Source organism: Schistocerca nitens, chromosome 4 (genome assembly GCF_023898315.1).
Source record: "Schistocerca nitens isolate TAMUIC-IGC-003100 chromosome 4, iqSchNite1.1, whole genome shotgun sequence".
Classification (NCBI taxonomy): domain Eukaryota; kingdom Metazoa; phylum Arthropoda; class Insecta; order Orthoptera; family Acrididae; genus Schistocerca; species Schistocerca nitens.
Genome location: NC_064617.1, coordinates 327,470,101 through 327,489,448, shown reverse-complemented (window position 1 = coordinate 327,489,448; position 19,348 = coordinate 327,470,101). Strand labels below are relative to the sequence as shown.

Sequence of the window (19,348 nt, the reverse complement as noted above, 5' to 3'; positions counted from 1 at the left end):
ACATAGACTTCGTTCCAGACCACAGAGTCCAATACGACTGTCTTGTCTGGGTTTTTCTTTTGAGGAAGAATGGGAAGCCATTTCTCCAAATTCAGTACCACACTGAAGTGTCCCCAGAAGATTCCAAGCCCTCAGAAAGGCGAAAAGTGGGCACATTCCTCATTAGTGCCCATTAATAGGTGTGTGATTGTTTTTGATCAGATAGTGTATGCCTGAAACAGTGCTGTCTACGCAGTGAGTACCAAAGACTAGTTTCCCAGACTATAGCAGATATTACGTAGCGCACGCCGCGCAGTGCGAGCGTCCGCGCTGCCGGTGTTTTGGCGCGCGCACTTTCTGCCTTCTGCCGCCAGCTCGCGGCTGCCCCCTCCCGCTCACCGACGCCTCCCCCCCCCCCCCCCCCACACCCAGGCGGTCGCGGCCGCTGCCACCTCGCAGGACGCCGGCAGTGTACCGCGAGCCGCGATGCGACCTCGTGCCTAGACGCCACGCCGCCTCCTGTGTCGTGCCAGCCGCCCACTGCCAACCCCTCAGCTCGCGAGGTAAGCCAACAACACAACAGGAACGACCGCCAGCGTTCTCCCGGCGGCCCAGCCTTCCCCTGTGCCTCTGCTCTTGGCGCCCTGTGGCATTTGACCGTTCCAGCCGGCCTGCCGTGCCCTTTACAAGGACTGCCTGCCGCCTGCTGCGCGACTCAACTCCAGAACACTTCGCAACGGTGCTACCGCTGCGAGGAATTCCCCGTACGTGTTTTCAGCAAATTACGACGCCTTGGGGATACGTACTGATCTGCAACGAGCTCTTCGGCAGGCTGGAATTATTGTTTGTTCTTATACTCCTGCCTTTGTGATGTGCGGGTAAAAAGGAACGTGCAAAAATTAACGCCTACTCTAAGGAAGGCCCCGTTTCAAAATACTACAATGAAAATTTGTCAGTGTGACGGATCTCTGGGCAAGAAACAGTGTAGCATCTGTGTTATTTTGTGTCTTGCTGTGAAGAGAGTTGGATGTTGTTTCATTAGGGTGTGGTCACTTCGAGTAACTACCTACAAATACGTTCGCTCCTTAGAGGGCTGTAAGTCGCAAGTGTTGGCTTCTCCAGGATGCTTAACATATGTTACTAATCGCGTAAATGACTGGACATGCAGTACCTGTTCGAACAAAAAAGACTCGTTGAGGACTGGATCGGATTTCTCTCCATTCCCACTTACTAAAGTAGCCAACGCTAAACAAGTTTTCAAATTCGTCGCTGTCGTGTTGTTAGGCTGTTAGGCTTCATTTGAAAATAAACTAACTATGACAGCGCTTGGCAGCGTGTTTCTTCTGAAAAGATCTAGTCACTCGAGAAAACATGGAAATCAAATGGTTTTTATGTGTAAAGTCATTACAAGATGTCAATCGCAGTTGGCTTCTAAGTTGTTTTGCGTTTTGCAGTGGGGTTTAGTCACGCTGCGCTGTTTGTTTACTTAACCTTGAATGGAATTCGACAACCTACTGACCAGATATTTACATTTCACGTTTTCTTATCTAGTTCCGTACAGTGAAAATTAATTTGCTACTTATTTCAAAATAGAGTGTTCATAGTTTTAATAACGGGAGAACTGACAGATTTTGCCACGCCCACCTTATTCTAGTATAGCACCTGAAGAGCAAAAAATATAATCTAGACGACAACTGTTGTCAGGTAACGGGCGATTATTCTTTTTTTCAGATTTATGCCTTTTATTGACACCAGTTTGTTGATTATTGTTAGATATGCGAGGTAAGAAACTTTCTCTTCGTACCACGTCTAATTCGGCACAGTGTCAGAACGGTGTTTATTCGTCACAGCGAACACAAAATCAACCTTCTTCATATGTGCAACAGTTTGGCGGACTGGTAGTTTGTCCAAGATACTTGTCTTTCAGCTGCAACACTGTACCAAATAAGCCACTCGACTGCATCCCAGTACCCACCTAGATTCTAACAACTTCAGCTTGTCAAACTCGGCAGTACCTGTCCCCCTCCCTCCCTCCCTCCCCCCCCCCCCCTCTCTCTCTCTCTAAATGGTTCAAATGGCTCTGAGCACTATCAGACTTAACTTTTGAGGTCATCAGTCCCCTAGAACTTAGAACTACTGAAACCTAACGAACCTAAGGACATCACATACACCCATGCCCGAGGCAGGATTCGAACCTGCGACCGTAGCGGTCGCGCGGTTCCAGACTGTAGTGCCTAGAACCGCTCGGTCACCGCGGCCGGCTCTCTCTCTCTCTCTCTCTCTCTCTCTCTCTCTCTCTCTCTGTGTGTGTGTGTGTGTGTGTGTGTGTGTGTGTCTAGGAACTTATATTCCTATGTAATTAAACAAAATTATTATTACATCGTTTGGTAAAAGTACAAGCCGAGGCAATCATACTGCAGTGATTGAAAGCTAAATATTCTGCCAGTAAATAAATAAACAACAATGTATCCGTCCCGTCGAGAATGTAAGATACACATATCGCGCTGATCTACGTATCATCAGTTTTGCTTTAATGCAATGCATGCGTCCCAGTACAGCCTACGTGCCTTAAGAATTGTCTATTAATTTTAACTTTTACTTCCTCAAATGTAAGTTGGCTTCAGATTACCTAGCACCTAATTCATCTCACTAAGAGGCCTGATACGTGCTATTATTTTATTAAGTTTTGCTAGGAGTACTACGTAACTTTGGAATGGAAGCCGAGCGCACTAAGGCGCTGTAGTCTTAGACTGCGCGGCTGGTCCCAGCGGAGGTTCGAGTCCTTCCTCGGGCATGGGTGTGTGTGTGTTTGTCCTTAGGATAATTTAGGTTAAGTAGTGTGTAAGGTTAGGGACTGATGACCTTAGCAGTTAAGTCCCATAAGATTTCACACACATTTCAACATTTGGAATGGAGTGTTAATGCGACAGTGCGCGCGGGGACTGAACAGCATCGCTTCGAAAGCGTTACGCGATGCAACAGGCTCTTTAGGACTGTACCCGAAAAGCTAAGTATCAGTTCACACAGCACAGTGTTTCATCGACGCCAGAGAGCGCATGGGGTAAGTTCAGAATTTTAATCAGTGGCGAGGATGTGCTTTGCAGAATATTGTTGATACGGAGCCTGTTCCGGGCCTAGAGCCTCCACAGTGACGCGTGTCCAAGAGACCTATGACGAAGACAACCACACGAGTCACGGATAAGGCGGTGGGCCAAGTAACATGAAGTCAGCTCCGGATGACGTGCACCTCATCCGCATGGCAGTGACATACCGTACGTCCATCTTCATCTCAAACATTAACTGATGCTGGAACAGTGCCACAGGTGTCTCCTAGTCTGCTAGCAATAGCACCGACGTCTTCTGCATCACGAGCTACATGGATGTGTCGGTTTGCGCTGGATACATGTCATGTCGAAATGAAAGCGCCCCCGCGGAAACTGTGTACTGGCCGGCCGGGGTGGCCGAGCGGTTCTAGGCACTACAGTCTGGAACCGCGCGACCGCTACGGCCGCAGGTTCGAATCCTGCCTCGGGCATGGATGTGTGTGATGTCCTTAACTTAGGTTTAAGTAGTTCTAAGTTCTAGGGGACTGATGACCTCAGAGGTTAAGTCCCATAGTGCTCAGAGCCATTTGAGCCATTTGGAAACTGTACTGTTGTCAGTATACGGAGTGTAAACGACAACTGTTTACAACCTACTACAGACGTATAGAGGAAGTCGAGACGAAAAATTTGATATGGGACACTTGTGGTCTGTGAAGTCTGGAAACTACCTGAAAGATGCCTACAAAATCACCTAAGCTTGCTACAGACTTTGCGCGTCGCTCGAGATTTTTAGTATTCTCTCGCTCTCTACGCGCAAGGTGTTGGTCGTAGAGAAAAAACACGTAAGACCTTTTTCGTTGGAAATTTATTGTATAATTTTGTATGGGATACTGGTACATTTTCGGTAGAGGCATCGGTTCACGAGTTATTCAAGAAAAAACGTACAAAAGTGACCTTAAAACGCACCGCTCCCCCCCCCCCCCCGCTCCGAGCACCAACTGCCTTGCCCGCTCGCCCCCCCCACCTCCCTCCCTCACCCCCCACCCCCTCCCCCGGGTCAGGATTTCTTGTTAGTTGTTCATGATACTCCCAACTACCACAGTACAAAAGTTTGCTACTACGCGAGTTATTTCCGACATTCTACCATTAGGCTATTACACACCCGGCTTAGTCGTGCACTTAACAGTTGTAATGTTGATGAAGTTATCAGCGAACGGAAAATGTTGAACATAAATGGAACTGTTATAGATCATTACACTAGACGAATTGTAATTTTATGTGCAGATGACATAACTCTGATTACAGAGAATGGAGATGGCTCTAAGCACTATGGGACTTAACATCTGACGCCATCAGACCCCTAGAACTTAGAACTACTTAAACCTAACTAACCTAAGGACATCACACACACCAGTGCCCGAGGCAGGATTCGAACCTGCGACCGTAGCGGTCGCGCGGTTCCAGACTGAAGCGGCCAGAACCGCTCGGTCACACGGGCCGGCTACTAGCTCAACAGTTGCGCGCTATTCGCCCGTACGTATATCCGCAATAGTCATTCACCCCTGTCATCTGTGACCCATGGTGCAGCACAGTTGCTTCGGCGCCAGTTTTGAATAGGGCCAGCTTGCCGTTCATGGTATACTTGAGCCACGGCAGCGGGCCAACTGTTTACAAACATAGCAGTTTCGGAAATACTTCCACTCTTGGCCCGAAAACCAATTATCATGCCGTTTTGGTCTCAGTAAACCGCTCCGTTTCCGCTTTACAACAACGACTGCACTGTTTCCCGCATCCCTGCCCGACACGTGTTATATAGCCTCCATTGCCGTCTGTGAGTGGTTATTGCACCGTGACTGTGATCACATTAATGTGACTGGACCGTGTAGAGCTACGTCGTTAAACACTTCGATGTGACATCACGCTTGTATGTAACGTTATTACATATGAGTTTATGGACGTTTCGGAATTTTCATTCGTTTAACACAATAGTAGTTTCCCTCCGTGCCTCCTGCTCGGAAAAGATGTTATTTGCTGTGCAAGCCTCTTTCGTTTCCTGAAGCGGCGGAAACTGGAACAAAATTCCTGAGCTATTTGCGGGCCCGTGTGACGTGGCGCCTCCTGACAACACTCGCGTTCGGGGGCCGCATTTTTTCGCAGGACGCGCGCGCGGCAACAGCTTCCGCGTGCAGCTAATAGCGACGCGATAAATCGCGCCGCTGGCGTTTCGCAGCTGCTTGCACGCCGCGATGAGAATATCGCGATCACGAACGGGTATCATTTATTCAGGAGCCAAACGCAGCCGACGACAACTTCATTACATCGTCCGCAGCCGAGGCGGGTGGAGCCAATCTTGGCAGCGCTCCGGTAAACCAAGCGCGTAGCAATCGTAGCTCTCCTCCCACCAGCAGACTCGTCCCTGCGACAGCCCAGCCTATTTGGTGTGTAACCGAAGCGCTGACCCCATCCTTGCATTGGCGAGGCGTCGCAGTGAATGGCGTATCAGCCTCGAATCCAGTGGTTTGCTGAACTGTGATCCCATGCCGACTATCCAACTTAGCTTACGTCGCTTAACAACTTTACCGTAGTGCCTATGTTCTGTAACAGCTACGTTGTCCTTAGTCACACCTCCAAGCAGGTTGGATCCTTTCTTCTAGATAATTGCTACACCACGAAGATGACGTGCTACAGAGGCGAAATTTAACCGACAGGAAGAAGATGCTGGCGACACCTACAACGTGCTGACATGAAGAAAGTTTCCAAACGACTTCTCATACACAAACAGCAGTTGACCGGCGTTGCCTGGTGAAACGTTGTTGTCATGGCTCGTATAAGGAGGAGAAAACATACCATCACGTTTCCGACTTTGATAAAGGTCGGATAGTAGCCTACCGCGATTGCGGTTTATCGTATCGCAACATTGCTCCTCGCGTTGGTCGAGATCCAATGACTGTTAGCAGAATATGGAATCGGTGGGTTCACGAGGTAATATGGAACGCCGTGCTGGATCCCAACGGCCTCGTATCACTAGCAGTCGAGATGACGGGCATCTTATCGGCATGGCTGTAACGGACCGTGCAGCCACGTCTCGATCCCTGAGTCAACAGCTGGGGACATTTGCAAGACAACAAACATCTCCACGAACAGTTCGACGACGTTTGCAGCAGCATGGACTATCACCTCGGAGACCATGGCTGCGGTTACCCTTGACGCTGCATCATAGACAGGAGCTTCTGCGATGGTATACTCAACGACGAACCTGGGTGCACGAATGGCAAAACGTCATTTTTTCGGATGAATCCAGGTTCTTTTTACAGCATCATGATGGTCGCATCCGTGTTTGGCGACATCGCCGTGAACGCACATTGGAAGCGTGTATTCGGCATCGCCATACTGGCGTATCACTCGGCATGATGGTATGGGCTGCCATTGGTTACACGTCTCGGTCACCTCTTGTTCGCCTTGACGGAACTTTGAACAGTGGACGTTACATTTCAGATGTGTTGCGACCCGTGGCTCTGCCCTTCATTCGATCCCTGAGAAACCCTACGTTTCAGCAGGATAACTGTGGTATCGTGTTGAAGTTGCATGGGCAGCTGTTCCTGTACACGCCATCCAAGCTCTGTTTGACTCAATGCCCAGGCGTATCAAGGCCGTTATTACGACCAGAGGTGGTTGTTCTGGGTACTGATTTCTCAGGATATATGCACCCAAATTGCGTGAAAATGTAATCACATTCAGTTCTAGTATAATATATTTGTCAAATGAATACCCGTTTATCATCTGCATTTCTTCTTGGTGTAGTAATTTTAATAGCCATTAGTGTAGAATTTGAAAGAGAAGTCATGGATGCTATCTGATGATGAGGTTAGGCTCGAAACTACCGGATGATTATAATGAAGTGCAGCTACTCACAGAGGTCCATTGGGGGGCTGTAGTTATCGAACGGCATCGAAACTTGGTAGATATACTAACGCGTTAATGCGTAACCTATTTACGCTGGAAATCTGGCGATGAGAATGCAAGTAAGACGAATAGAAATGTTTCCATATGTGATGGATTAGGAACGGGATGTGGGCTGAAAAGGTCAAATAAGTGAAAAAGGTATAATTTTGATTTTATTATTAACCGCCACTTATACAATATGTTCAATATAAGCACCGGAGAAAATGGTTCAAATGGCTCTGAGCACTATGGGACGTAACATCTATGGTCATCAGTCCCCTAGAACTTAGAACTAATTAAACCTAACTAACCTAAGGACATCACACAACACCCAGTCATCACGAGGCAGAGAAAATCACTGACCCCGCCGAGAATCGAACCCGGGAACCCGGGCGTGGGAAGCACCGGAGACGTCCATGAGATACTGCACCATAGAACGACGTAATCAACAGTTCCTCGCAGCAATTCTGGTGGTACCTGAACGAGGAGTTCCTGTATACCGGCTTTCAGATCATGTAGAGACCGGACTGTCCCTGATAAATGCGTTCTTTTAGATATCCCCAGAACCAAAAGTCACATGGATAAGTATGAGGCCTCTGGAGATAACAAGTTCTTGGTAGTTTACAACAAGCAGCTATTTCAGTGGGTGATCGACATGAGGTGTGACCCCATATAGCATAATAACGGTGGTTTCGACACAGTTGCGCTCTTCCAAAGCAGGAATCATATGCTGTGCAAGAAGCTTTGGGTAACATCCAGATGTCATGGTACACCTGACAAACCCTCTGGGTTTATTCTCTACAAAGAAGATCGCATCGGGAATACAGGTCCTTTTAAATCCACATCACACAATCGCACATGGCGAGTGCAGTGAGTCTTCTCGCACAACACACGGTTTAAAAGAACCCCAAATGAGGCAGTTCTGTGTATTCACTGCACCCTGTAATGTAAAATGTGCCTCGTCACTCCATAGAATATTTCCTGGTCACATGTTATCAACTTCGATCCGTACCAGAAACCGAAGAGAAAATTCAGAACGTTGGTGCGGATCATGAGGTTTCAGTTACTGGACCGTCTGGATGTTGCATGGATACCTGTGTAAAATAGACCTCAAAAGTTTCCGTACTGTTGACCATGGGATGGACAGATCTCGTGACACTGCACGAGCACTGGCACTCCCGGGGGCACCAGCTGCATGGTTAGTTAACACCAACAGCAATCTCGTTAATAGCTTCCACAGGGATAGGACGCCTTCCCCTTCCAGGTGGCCCACCTGACTCACCTGGGCTTACGAATTTATTGATATCGGGCATCTACGCAAGCCTTCCAGTCAACTATACTGTCTCGAGAAGCACTGTAATTGCTGCTGTTCACATAAAACGGTTTCACTAACAGTGCACAGTCTCTCTTCCCGTTACCCATACCTTCCACTCACGTTATAGCTTGTCAGACAACGGGGTGGATGTCACAGCGTCATACAAAAGTGTACACCGCGAGATTTGCACATAGCGGCCAAAATTGGAACTAATTTTTTACATGTAAATCGGTTCCTCATTAACGTATTATCGTACCTACCAAGTTTCGTTTCCATACGATGATTGCAGCCCACACTGAATCTTTATGGGTAGCTGCACTTTAATTATAATTACAAAAAGAAAAACAAATTGTCCAATCGAAAATAGTGTGGCTGACTGCAGTTTCCTTCGTCACAGATGTAAATCTTCGTTTACAAAGCACCCTTTTGTTGCTGAAATATTGCTATCTAATCTCTCAGAGGTCTTTTGAAAATTAGATGAGTTGTATTTTATTTTTACGTATAAAAATCATAACTTCATAAGAGTTCAGGTAGTAACTTAAAATTAGACTTCCAGTTATTTCTTGAGCACCCTGACGATTCTTGTGTGTGTCTCGTGTGGTCACAGGTTGAAAGGCGCACTTGCACTTCACTTACGAAAATTCGACACACATTCAGGCTGGAATTTTCCGTTCACAAGCTTTTACAGATTTTGTTCTCTTTATGTGATGCGAACGTTTAATTAATGATCTGGCACCAAATTACAGTGATTATCATAGAACTGTGCTAGTTCTATTGTAAGAACTGTTTGTTTCCACGGCGTCTTCTTCAGGTATGAAATTGCTGTCAATCTTTTATCTGACACATTCTGTTTTATTTCTCTCCCCACCTATGCATGTGTGTTTGTGTGTGTGGGGGGGGGGGGGGAGAGAGGAAGAGATAGAGGTGACTGACAACGAATATTGATCGAACAGTCCACGAGTGTACTGCCGGCTCATAGAGTCCAATATGCACAATATTTCGGCGATCATGCACGTCGCCGTCGTCAGATGCGCACAATGAACCGACAATACATCCCTGTACTTTTCGATCAACTAACATGCCGGAAGAAACTAGAGAGTCACGTAACAAAATCTGTGTGGCCGTGCTGTTCTAGGCGCTTCAGTCTGGAACCGCGTGACCGCTACGGTCGCAGGTTCGAATCCTACCTCGGGCATGGATGTGTGTGATGTCCTTAGGTTAGTTAGGTTTAAGTAGTTCTAAGTTCTAGGGGACTGATGACCACAGATGTTAACTCCCATAAGGCTCAGAGCCATTTGAACGTAACAAAAGTTGTAAATGGCTGCAATAGCTGACACGAGGGTGGGGGGTGGTGGTTGGGGGGGGGGGGGAGGGGGCCGAGCTTAAGGCGAATGGATTGTGTGTAGAATTCATTTGGGGAAGATTATGATTTAGAACGTGACCCGATTAATTTTTGAATCATTAGTTTTCTGACTGTTCTCATGCGGACTGCCGCGAATTCCTCTCCTGTACCAACCTTTTCATCTCAGAGTAGCAAATGCCATCAACATCCTCAAGTATTTGTAACCTTGTTCCAGTGTCTGTCTTCTCTTATACTTTTTGCCCTCTGCAGCTTCCTCTAGCCGGAGTCTAGCGTAATAAAAGTTATTCCTTGATGTCTTAATACATCTGCTATCATCCTGTCCATTTTTCTTGCCAGTATTCAACAGTATTCAACAACTTCTTTTCGCCGATTCTGCGAACCTTCCTGATTCCTCATCAGTCAAACTGATTTTCGTCATTCTTCTGTGGCAACACAACTTCTCCATTCTCCATCTTATCAGCCCACCCAATTTTCAACATTCTTATGTGGCACAACAATTTCAGGCGTTTCGGTTCTCCTGTTTTCTGGTTTTCCCATATTCCATGCTGTTCACTAAACGTACATTCTCGGAAATTTCCTCCTCATTTTTCCCCGCCGATTAAGCATTTGTATAAATAAAACAATTATATGCTGCAACATCCACTGAAGATACTTTTCATATAAATGGAAACAGGCAGCAAGGAAAAAGCTTTTGTTTATAAACGAATCTTTCCGTCGTTTGTTTTTTGGAATGGTTGGGTGCCCTCGTGATCATCTAAATCAACATCTATATTCCGCAAGACAGTTAGCAGTGTGGTGAAGGGTTAGTTTTGATATCACTATCATTTCAATTCTCGAATGTTGCATGAGAAGAACGACTCTGGTATGAGCTCTCATTTCTCTGATTTTTCCTGTCACGATCGTTTCGCGGATCGTATGTGGGAGGAAGCAATATGTTGCCCGCTTCTTTTTGGAACGAACGTCCTTAGGTTTTTAACATTAAACGTGTCCGTATTGCCTGACGTCTATCTAGTAGCGTTGCCGATGGAATTTCTTGAGGATCTCGGTAAGACTCTCGCGCTTACTAAAAGAGCTCGTGACAAAACGCACTGTCTTAGCTGGAGCTTATCTGTTTCTTCTATGAAACAGACCTGTAAGCTTCCAAGGTTGCTGAGTAATACTCAAGTGCAGCTGGAACGAGTGTTTTGTAATCAACTTCTTTACTGGATGAATTATAGTTCACTAAGATTCGTCCAATTATTATGGTAACTGATCTTCCTATAGTTAACGTTCTCATTCCACTTTACGTCGTTCCGTACGACAGTTTCTAAGATTTTAATGTCGTTGCCATGCTCGGTAATGAAAGAAGGAAAATTATCAGTAATGAAAGCAGAAGTCATTACGGACGGAGCACTTGGACTGGACAGGGATGGTGTCCGAAACTGACACTTTTCTTTTCTCATGAACCAGTCTGGTATTTGCCTTAAGCGATTTAGGAAAATTACGAAATCCTGAATTCCCGCCGGCCGGACTCTGGTCGTCAATAAAGAACAAAAGAGGTCAACCGATAAATCAGTAAGTTGAAATAGAAATATGAAGTCCATAATCATTTGACGATTAGTAGAAGTAGACAGTTATATCAAGGTGAGGCCACTTATGAAAACAAAAACGTTTTAATGCAAGCAGAAAGATGTGACACAGCTCTAAAAGTTATAGTTATACACTACTCTTCCAGCTGTATACAGGAAATATGATCCTCAAAGGATTGCAATACATCGTCGAGCCGCCTCAGTGGACCAAGATTATTTCTTCACAGCGAACGGTGAAGACCTCTGAAGCAATGTACAGGACGTGGGAGATGGGCTGTGCCGCTTAGATATTTATCACGCGCTGGTTCTTTAACAGTGGTGATTGTAAGTTAGTATGGCCCATAAAGCGTGGGTGTGAATTCCGATCGTTAGCGCCATTTGACAGCCAATATCTGTTTCTCTAAATTACATCTACCCACTTAATAGTTACAGTCGTGCTGTATTACTGTGCTTTAACGAGATAAAAAGAGCATTAGTCGAATTTTTCACTTTCGTATAATGTAGTGTTTCGTACGGCACTTTGCATTTGCACTACAGCAATCGGTAGATACTCCAATTCCAACGACCATATTTATTTTCTGTTCTATTCATGTAATGCCGTAGTGATTTACTGTTTACTGCTATGATGGCACAACCAACAAGCCTTCAGTATTGATGTAAAGTCAAAGGAATCGTATTCAAATATTTATTTCTAAGTGAACTGATTTACAGGGTTCAGAGTAAGCTAACGAAGACTTTTATTGGCATGTATGAGGACTGAACATAATTAGCATGTGGCACTAAATCGTCCAGCGAATAAATGATTAGAATGCTTACATGTTAAAACGGACATTTCTCTCCTCGTGGTATTTAAAATTTATGGGCCACTCTTCCCTTTCAAACGAAACATGCCGTAGAAGGAACCACTGCTTCAACTGCATTCCAACTGACAACGGCAGCTTCTTATGGACGTCCATATAAGTATAGCGAATGCGTTTCGTATTACTCTGCCCGAAATAAAAAAAAAATCTGAAGCACCCAGCATGAGACGAGAAATGGATATGGCACTTCAGGAGCTTGTAGGAAATGTGACGTTATTTCAATGACTACAGAATCGAGTCAGATTTACAAATAACTTGGTACTATGAGCCCACTTATCAGTATGACGTTACAGCCCTGTCTTGGATTCCTGCACTAATTCTGTTGGGAAGGATGTCGTAAGACAGTTGTATCGTCTCCTGAGACGAGCTGTCCAAAAGTTAACTGGATCTTCGTACTCGTATACTGAACATCGGCACTTGGAGCACTTGGACGGAATTGACATCCGAGCTGGTCCCACACACAATCTGAAGATCAAGCCGATACGGGAGTGCCTCAACATCACATAGACAATCCATGGAGACACATGCCATGTATCAACAAGCGTTTACCTGCCACAGATAATTGTAATTTTAATCACTTACAGCGGTTCCCTCTATGGCATGTTTCGTATGAAAGGGAAGAGTGGCCCATAAATTTTAAATACCACGAGAAGAGAAATGTTCGTTTTAACATGTAAGCATTCTAATCACTGATGCTGTGTGCGTGTAGGAAATTACATTCACATCGAACCATGATTTCTGGGCGCTTCAGTCTTTTTGTTAGGCAGAATAGATATCTGCCGGAAAACCGCAACGTGTTATTATACACCTTTGTCTTTGTAGTTGAGGTCGCTAACAACCCGTAGTAAGGTTGCGGTCAACACGGATGTAGACTGCATAAAAAGCTCTAGGTTTACTTGCCGCGTCAAAGTCGGATAAAATCCCAAGTTTTCGATTGTTGCCTCAGTCATCGTCTTCAGAGGCTAATATTGATTGTCGTGAACGGGCGAGGCTCCCACTTTTATACCTAGAGGACGGAATTTGATTGGCTGGATTACTTCAAGGGGTAGCTACACAGTTCTAGCTGTCATTTTTTAATTTGTAATAGCTTTGAGTAATTTCATATATAGAAAAACATTGTACTTCCTAGATCTAAGTTCTCTGACAAAAATGTGAATCAAAAAATTTCATAATGTGTATCAAGAAACGTCGCAGTCTATAATAGCTTTTTAAATTTTTTATATATGCAACACACTTGCACTTCCTGTGGCTAAGTTCTTTGACCATAACCTACAAGTTTCTGTATGAGCAACATCTTTACATCTGCTACATCTAAGTTCTTCGACCACAGCCCACATTTTTGTATGTAAACATTGTGTATTTCACGAGTGCACATCATAATAGTGTAATATGAAGCTATACTTGGTAAAACTGAAATATGGACGTGAAAATGACCATAAGTGTGTTACTAAGTGGCAAAACTATCACCACAGCGTAACTGTAATAATGGTGCTTCATCTTTATGTAAGTACAGATATATTTTCGTCAAATGCTGCGTTACCACTTACAACTGTCCCACTTGTATCTGTGTACTTATACAGTGATCGCCAAGAGTGCAAACATGTACGTGAATGTATAAACACCTGAAGATGGGCGCAAGCCCGAAACCGTTCGTGTGACAAATAACATTTTATTGTGACTGGTAGCGGATATTTTTCTATACACAATAAAGGAACAGCCACGGAGTTCAACAGCATCCAGTATGGATAAAATTCATCGTTTCACTGTGCTTTGAAGGCGACAGGGCGTGCACCAGCATCGGCGGTCGTCGAAGACGTCAGCCAGCTGCATTCCCAAAAGTTGTTTAGTCACGTCTCCCTATTCCACGGACGGAAATCAACCAGATGAAATTCCGAGCGCGACTCCTCGCCCGACCCTCGTTAGCTTATTAACTAGGTTGTTTTGGTGCGCTGAGCGGTGCTGACAGCGAGGCGCTCGTGTCAGCTGCCGAGGCGCTACCGCTGCCGCGGCCGTGGTAAGCGATACCCGCCCTTGCCTGTGACCGTCTCGTCGCCGGTGGAACCCGCCCGGCGCTACGACAGCGCACGTGCCACTGGAAATAATCCGCGCGTCACACTTGGCGACCCCCTGGCCGTAAATTAAGCTGCAGCGCTTCCCGGACGCCGCGCGCCGTGTATTGTAAACATCTCGTGGACCGAGCTGTCTCGTGCCAAACTCATTACTGTTCTCCGCCACTGCACGACAGCTGCTTTCCGCGCCCCCTACTTGCAAAAACATCGTTCCGCGCTGGAGGCCAACTGCTAAAGAAGCAGTAGTACTACGAGTGAACTATCACCACTATGCCCTGATATTTACAATGACAAGACAGCTGTTTCCATGCTGACAGCATACACGTGCTAAGAGCTTGTTCTGTATGCAGCATACAATGGCGTAAATGTTAACTCATTTTACTGGTATACGTCAATCGTAGGTGGCAACGAGTTAGTTGTAAACATGATAATAAATTGAATCAAAAAAATGGCTCTGAGCACTATGGGACTTAACTTCTAAGGTCATCAGTCCCCTAGAACTTAGAACTACTTAAACCTAACTAACCTAAGGACATCACACACATCCATGCCCGAGGCAGGATTCGAACCTGCGACCGTAACGGTCGCGCGGTTCCAGACTGTAGCGCCTAGAACCGCTCGGCCACACCGGCCGGCAAATTGAATCATAACTCCTTAATATTCAAGTGTGATTCAGTATTCCAAGTGTAAGTAGGCTGTATAGGTTTTTATATTGGTAACGCCACGTAGCGCTCTGTATGAAAATCACTGGCTGTGTTGTGTGCAGTCCGTGGCTGGGTGGCATTGTTGTAATATTCGCTATCGTAGTGTTGGGCAGTTGGCTGTTAACAGCGCGTAGCGTTGCGCAGTTTGAGGTGAGCCGCCAGCAGTGGTGGATGTGGCGAGAGAGATGGCGGAGTTTTGAGAGCCGATGATCTGGACGTGTGTCCACCAGAGACAGTAAATTTGTAGGACTGTATGTCATGAACTGATATATATATATATATATATATATATATATATATATATATATATATATATATATATAATCTCAAAATCTTTCATTTGCTAACTATGCCTATCAGTAGTTAGTGACTTCAGTAGTTAGAATCTTTTATTTAGCTGACAGTATTGGCGCTCGCTGTATTGCAGTAGTTCGAGTAACGAAGATTTTTGTGAGGTAAGTGATTCCTGAAAGGTGTGGGTTATTGTTAGTCAGGGCCATTCATTCGTAGGGATTATTAAAAGTCAGATTGCGTTGCGCTAAAAATATTGTGTGTCAGTTTAGTGATGATCAGAATAAGTAAAGAGAAAACTGTTTGAGTACGTTCAGTTGTGCTCAGCTGTTTGAAAATCAAATAACGTAAGGGGTTTACCAGCACAATCATTCATAAACTTTTCTAAGGGGAGGTTTCAGTTTCTTCAGATGCGCAATTCTAGTCACATATCTTATGGTCGTAACAGAGAACATAATCAGGTGGGGGAAAAGAAACAATTGAACAGTACGCAGTAGACAGAAAAAAACTGTACAAAAATATTTTTTTCTTTTTACGCCTTTTTTGACATGGCAGTATACTAGCGCAATCACACTCTGCTACCATTGGAGGGTGAGTCAAATGAAAACCTTAAATTTGTAATAACAAATCGAAATTTCGCGCCCTTATCGTGTAAGTTCGTAAGCGTGCTACAAACAGCGTGCAGAATGGCCTGTAGGTGGCAACATAGTGCAGATGCACACATACCGTCGCAGTATCAGTGTAAATATGGCCGCCCCACTTACGACTTGCACCAGGGAAGAACAGCGTTCTGTTATTCGGTTTTTACGTAGTGAAGGTGTGAAACCCATTGAAATTCATCGACGAATGAAGGTTCAGTACGGTGATGCAAGTTTGTCACAGCAGCAAGTTTACGAACGGAGTAGGAAGTTCGCAAATTGTGTGATTTCAGTGCAAGATGCTCCTCGTCCAGGTCAGGCACAACGATTTGTGACTCCACAGAAGATTGCAGCAGTTGAAGCCATAGTGAAGGAAAACCGTCGAATGACACTGAATGACATTGCAGCATGTTTAAGATTAGACATGGGTCAGGACACCACATTGTACTTGATATGCTCCAGTTTCACAAAGTGTCTGCGAGATCGGCAGCTGACTCCTGAAATGAGAGGACCACGTGTTGATGCTTCTGAAGAACGTCTTCGGCGCTTTGAACGAGAAGGTGATGGTTTCCTTGCAAGAATCGTTTCTGGGGACGAAACCTGGGTTCACTTCCACCAACCGGAAACGAAGAGAGCGAGCAAGGAATGGCGCCATTCCTCATCACCTACTGATTTCCATATGTTTGGACCACTCAAAGACGCGATGGGAGGAAAAAAGTTCCGTTCTAATGAAGAGGTACGCCACGCGGTGCATGAGTGGTTGTGTGTACTACCAAAAGAATTTTTTTTCTAAAGGAATTTATGCACTTTGTAAGCGCTGGAGGACTTGCATTGAGCGTGGGGGAGATTATGTTGAAAAGTGATACAGCTTTGTACCACTTCTGCACGATAAATAATATTTTAAAAAATATTTAAGTTTTTCATTTGACTCACCGTCGTAGCTGGTAGTACTAAGGTGCCAGGCCACAGAAAAAACATAATTCGTCACTCAGAAAAAATAAGCTGATTTTATTTAATGAGTTGTGGAAACTATTGTTATGATTTTTTTACGTGTGAAACTTGAGAAACTCAGACGAATGCAATTACTTATAAGACTCCAAGATATCAGCAGTAAGAATTTAGTATTTCAGATTTGATCAATTTAAGTTTTACAGTGGAGACTAACCTCACTGAGGCGGTTCTGTTTCAAAATTAATTCTATAAAACACAGTATGAATTCAGGTACTATTAGAATAGACGGAAATAACATTTCAGTTAACAAATGTTCCAGAATAATACATCATCAACAAACACACAGTTACCGCTTCAGTTATCACCTGGAAGCACAGAAAATCACAACTGGCAATGAGTAACTGTAAAAACATTTTGAAATATAACCTTTACATAAATCAATAGAACATTATTTGAACTGTCATAAATAGATTTCAATTATCTCATTAAAAAGCTTGAGATTAAAAATTAATAGAAAAACTTGGAATTAGGTAGCATGGAAATCTTAGCCAACAGAGACTTTAAGACTCCGTTTCAACGCATGTGACGGCGTCGAGCACGTTGGCATTCTCATTGGTAAAAATAATAAAAAGCATATAAAAGTAGATGACCATCCAGCAGCAGCTAACATAACACTTGGCAGCTGTATCAATATCTTAACGAAAAGGTCACATAGTATTAACATCAGAATACACCTTCATGAGTCAACCATCTCACAAGTAGTATCATAGGGATGTAAATCTTTAATATACAGCATATTTGAAAGAAGTGCACGTATCCCTGAGAGAGATAGTATTGCCAGAACTAGAAGAAAAGTGCCTGTAATAATATGTACTGAAACCAAGAGCTGTTGAGTCGTGGGCCAATCCGTGCTCTGATTCGTCTGTCACGGGAAGGAGATACTATAGGGAGTGCTGTATTTGATGACCGCCGGTCAGGGTGGCCGAGCGGTTCTAGGCGCTACAGTCTTTAACCGCGCGACCGCTACGGTCAAAAAAATGGTTCAAATGGCTCTGAGCACTATGGGATTTAACATCTATGGTCATCAGTCCCCTAGAACTTAGAACTACTTAAACCTAACTAACCTAAGGACATCACACAACACCCAGCCATCACGAGGCTGAGAAAATCCCTGACCCCGCCGGGAATCGAACCCGGGAACCCGGGCGTGGAAAGCGAGAACGCTACCGCACGACCACGAGATGCGGGCACCGCTACGGTCGCAGGTTCGAATCCTGCCTCGGGCATGGATGTGTGTGATGTCCTTAGGTTAGTTAGGTTTAAGTAGTTCTAAGTTCTAGGGTACTGATGACCTTAGAAGTTAAGTCCCATAGTGCTCAGTGCCATTTGATGACCATGCATCCTGACACATCCTTCTGCCGGTTTCCGCAGTGAATCGCGTACTCTTTGAAATACACCAGGCTCCATTCGGACTGTGTCACGTACATTGATCACAGGCTTCTACAACGCCTGCACATTGTCGCTGGAATGGGCATACACCAATACTTCTGAATGTCCCCCATAATCATAAATCCAACGGATTCGGCTTCGGTGAATGAGTTCGCCGCGCCAGCACGCCTCCTCGGCCAATTCGTCGCCCATGAAACTTTGCTGCGAGGCACTGTCACACTATAAGTAGAAAACGGGGTGGTACCCGTAGTGCAAAGATAACGTGTTCCAATAGCGTTGGCAACTCATGTTGCAGAAATCTATGACACATAGCACCTGTTCATCTATTTCGTAAAATGAGCCTATTTGTCTGCCTCTAACAATTTCTGCCCTCGTTATGATACTGAGGAAATCCTGATACCTCCTCTCCATGTTTGCTCAAGGACTTGCATCTGCCTACACATGCAAATTGTCGTAGTTCACTATGCCATCTCCTGTGAGCCCTGTCGACACCACCGAATACCACACGTTACTCGCCACAAGTAAAACAACCCATGTCTCAACTGATATTGGCTTCTGGACATAAAATTATAGGATCTTTTCTTATAGTTTTCATCAATACTACCTCTTGTGAAAAACGTTTTGTATACAAACAACGATGAATAGAAACTATTGGTGTTCGAAACAAAAATGTGAAGCAAAAATTTTGAACCTGTAACCGATGAAAATTACGTGGAATGGAGAATAAGAAAAAATAAAGAATTAAGCCAGTTGTACAAGCACTGTAACATAGTCGAAGTGCTAAGTTAGAGTAGGTTCAGCTGGGCTGGTAATATAGAAGGAATGTCGAAGAATACTCTCCTCTCGCCGACCGCTGTGACCGAGCGGTTCTAGGCCCTTCAGTCTGGAACTGCGCTGCTGCTACGGTCGCAGGTTCGAATCCTGCCTCGGGCATGGATGTTTGTGATATCCTTAGGTTAGTTAGGTTTAAGTAGTTCTAAGGCTAGGGGACTGATGACCTCAGTCCCATAGTGCTTAGAGCCATTTGACCCATTTGAACTTTCCTCTCAATAGCATTCACTGGGATAGTAGTTGAACGGGAGCAAGAGGATGACACAGAATTAAATAGTGAGGCAGCATCCGAGATGACACGACTAGAATGAACATCACCTCAGAATTGATAACCCACTTGCACG

At 44.9% G+C, this 19,348-nt stretch overlaps 1 protein-coding gene across 1 annotated transcript in view; it reads left to right on the top strand.

Moving 5' to 3' along the window:
• Positions 1 to 436: 436 nt before the first annotated feature.
• LOC126253485 (uncharacterized) overlaps positions 437 to 19,348 on the top strand; it is a 314,750-nt gene continuing 295,838 nt past the window's right edge. Inside the window, exon 1 of the mRNA XM_049954857.1 lies at positions 437 to 542. The gene's annotated coding sequence lies outside the window, so the exon portion shown is untranslated. The remainder of the gene's footprint in view (positions 543 to 19,348) is intronic.